Below are 3758 nucleotides of genomic sequence, written 5' to 3' on the forward strand. Positions count from 1 at the left end.
GCCTAAGTCTGAACTTAGGTTTAAAAAAAAAATGTTTAACCACATAGACATCTTACTAAAATAAATATATGAAACTAAAAGTGACTAAAGGATTTATTACCTGAGTAACGGGGAGTGGGGGAGGGGAGATATCTTATGGGAGTCCCCTGCAAGAGGACATCCAAGATAGGGACAAAAAGCTAAGACAGTGGGTTTACTGGAGCAGTCATGAGGAAAAATAAAGTTCCTGGTTTATAACTCTACTGAGCTCTTCTAACATGTTATACTGTTTTGACAATTAAGCAAAAATTTAATTTCACTTTATACAACTTGGTGTCGCTTATTTATCACTCTCAAATGACAAATCTAATTTTCAAGGATAGTTGCTATTTACCAAAGATACTTTGAAAGTTTTACTGGAAGTCTAAAATGCTCCACGCACACCTGTAAACACATTTATTTTATTTCCAGAGAGAGTGTGTGCTCAATGGGGGAAGGGTGGAGAGAGGCACCCCCGAATGAGGAATGGTCATAGCAATTGCTTTCCTTCCACTTCTCTATCCCGTCAGGATTTTAAGCATGTGCACGTATGTACCTAGCTTTTTTTTCCCCAAACCACTGGGGGTAGGATTTGAACCAGTTAGCCACGTGAGATCTGGCTCCCTATGTACAGCACTTAAGTGCTGCGCTATACTACAGGATTGGCCCAGACACTTTACTTTTTAAAATGATTACTACTGTAACTACTCATTTGCCTCTATTTTTAATACAGTGACATTGCTAACTAAAATACTTCGGAATTGAAAAAATTAGAGTCAAGATAAATCTGCTTACATTTTTAGTTATATCTCTTTTCAGACTGTCCAAACGAAAATAAACTAATATATATGACCTGAATTTTCTCTTTGTTGTTTGTTCATTCTGTCCAGTGCAATTGTTACTATCATCAGCATCCATTGGTTCAGTTTTCACTCTCAACCCTGCTTCAGAATGGGGCAAGTCATCAGGCAAAGAAGCCAAGCAATTTTGAATCATCTCGAGTACTCTTTCCAGGTGTTTCTGAAACCTCTCAGCTGTTTCGAGTCGTTGACATTTCTGGACCTCCATCATAACTCTCAAGGTCTCTCTCGCTTGATGGGGTCGGTATTCATTTATAAGATTATGCACATGTACAAAAAGCAGCTTAAGATCTTCTAATTTCTCTTCTCGTTTTATACTTCCAGGGCTTCTTATCAATATATCTAAAAGGTCTAAAAAATTAGTAAGGATGGACATATTGAGTTTTCTCCGTTCTTTCTTGTGATCAAATTGCGTAGGATGAAGCCGTTCAATGCCCTGGCTTTCCAAAGGATGGATAATAAGATCATCACATTGGAACTGGTTGCCAAACATCATGTAACTGTCTTTTATTGGAGGGGGCAGCTTGGGGGCTAAACCTTCCTGAATATTTTCATCTGTATATTCTTTGATGTACTGCATTGGAGGTGGTGGAAGTGCACTCACTTGCTGTGGTTCACCCATCGTAGAAGATCAAAAACCTCAGCGTTCCATTTACACTGGTAAACGTCTACACCGCCTCAGCTGAATTCCCCTACCCATGATTCTGATGCCCTAACCTTACAGGTATGTGTTTCTGAACTCTACACCTTCTGACTCAGATCTTGGCCTTTGTTTCCCTGAGTTGGAAGGGCAAGTGCAGGACCCAGCAAGATTGTGACTGCTTCTGAGAGGCTGCACCAGTGCTTCTGCCCTGATTGTTTCATGCACTTTCTAACCTCACAGGTCTATGTGCCTCACAGAGCACAGCTTATGCCCCTTCCTATAGTTAAATCTTTCCAACCCAACTCTAGGTGCATATGGTCCTGAGAGGCTAGGAGATAAATCAAATACCTGAAACTACCTACCACACCCCCCTCTGATTTAAAGACACAGCCCTCTATCAAGAACACACCTGAGAGCTAGAGCTGTCTTCTCCCTCTTAATAATACAGGATTTACCCCTCTCCTCCCGAAAAAAGAGAAAGAAGCATGTTCTTCACTAGGTAACTAGAAACCAGTGTAGATGTACAAGAAATATGAAAAAACAAATGTCTCGTCCCAAAAGGAACACAAAAAACAACCATAGACAGCACAAAAGAATGTACAGAAATGTCAGAAAAATAGTTCAGAATATTCATAGTGACAAAACTAAACAAGATACAAGAGAAAACAGACAGCCAGCTCCAGAAGAGGAGGAAGTTTTTACACACCTTGAGGAGAGACTAGACACCATAAAAAAGAATCAGACAGAACTTTTAGAGATGAAGACTATAATACAAGCAAACAAAATCTCCATTTGAAGTATTAATAGCTGATTAGACCACAGAGAAGATGGAATCTCAGATCTATTGGAAGACAAAACCTCTGACTTAAGTAAAACCACCAAAAAGAATGAAAAAATAATCCCCCCAAAGAAAGGATAGCACACAGGAAATACTAGATACCATTAAATGCCCAAATATCTGGAAAATTGGTAGTTCAGAAGGGGAAGAATTTTAATAAGGGAATAGAAAATCTATTCCATGAACTACTTGCAGAAAATTTCTGAACATAGAGAAACACTCAGACATCCAGACCCAAGAAATACAAAGAACTCCAAATAGAATGAACCTAAGATGAGCCTCTCCATAGCAAATCATGGCCAGTTTGGTCAAAATCAAAGATACAAGTTTTTTTGAGATATATTTTTGCTATAGGGCATGTGCACACACAAGAGAGACAGAAAGACAGTGAGAAATCACCCCCCAGGAGGGATGGCCATGTTGCAATTATTTGTCCTCCATTTTCCAATCAGGATTTTGGGTACGCAACACACACGTGCCTGGCATAGGTTTTAAGCCACTGGTTCTCAGTTTTGACTATGTGAAAGTCCAGCAATATAATCATTATGCCATCTGCTGGTCACAAGTTTCTAGAAATGGCCATGAGACACTAAAAATGGCAAGACAGAAATGTCAAGATACTTACAAAGATTATCCAAGACCTCTCAAGTGAAATAATGCAAGCAAGGAAAGGATGGGAAAATACATTCAAAATGCTAAAGGAAAATCAATTTTAGGACCAGCAATTGGCATAATGGCTATGTTGCTGGACTCCCATGTAGTCGATCACAGTTCAAGTCCCAGACCCAGTAGCTTAAACGCAACGCCGTGCATGCGTGCCCAAGATCCCAAGAGAGTCTGGAGGAGAAGGGAATGTGGTGTGGCCATCACCCCTGGAGGGTGATTTCTTGCTTTCTGTCTCTGTCTCTGTCTTTCTGGTGAGCACATGCACCCTACGGCAAAAACTTCTCAAAAAAAAAAAAAAAAAGAAAAAAAAGAAAAGAAAAAGAAAAACAATTTCAAGAAAGAATACTATAATTAGTAAGACTTTCATTCAAATGGGAGAAAAACAATCATTCAGATAAACAAAAACTGAAAGAATTTACACAAGATCAACTCTTTGAGAAGTACTGAAGAGAGTATTATATCAGAAAAACTAAAAACAGACAAACAAGAGAGCAAAAACAACTGAGAAAATGACTAACAAAATGGCAAGGATAAGTCTGAAATAATAATAATGTTGAATGTTAGTGGAATAGATTCTCCAATTAAAAGGCACAGACTTGGGACCAGCAGTTAGCGTAATGGCTATGTTGCTGGACTCCCATGTAGTCAACCACGGTTCACATCCTGGACCCGGTGGCTTAAAACTCACGCTGGGCACATGTGCATGCATGCCCAAGATCCCGAGAGGAGAATG

General features: G+C 39.4%; 1 pseudogene; it reads right to left on the bottom strand.

Moving 5' to 3' along the window:
- Positions 1 to 857: 857 nt before the first annotated feature.
- LOC102477736 (mediator of RNA polymerase II transcription subunit 7-like) lies at positions 858 to 1522 on the bottom strand (annotated as a pseudogene).
- Positions 1523 to 3758: the final 2236 nt, after the last annotated feature.

The sequence above is a fragment of the Tupaia chinensis genome, unplaced genomic scaffold (genome assembly GCF_000334495.1).
Source record: "Tupaia chinensis unplaced genomic scaffold, TupChi_1.0 Scaffold145659_1, whole genome shotgun sequence".
NCBI lineage: Eukaryota > Metazoa > Chordata > Mammalia > Scandentia > Tupaiidae > Tupaia > Tupaia belangeri.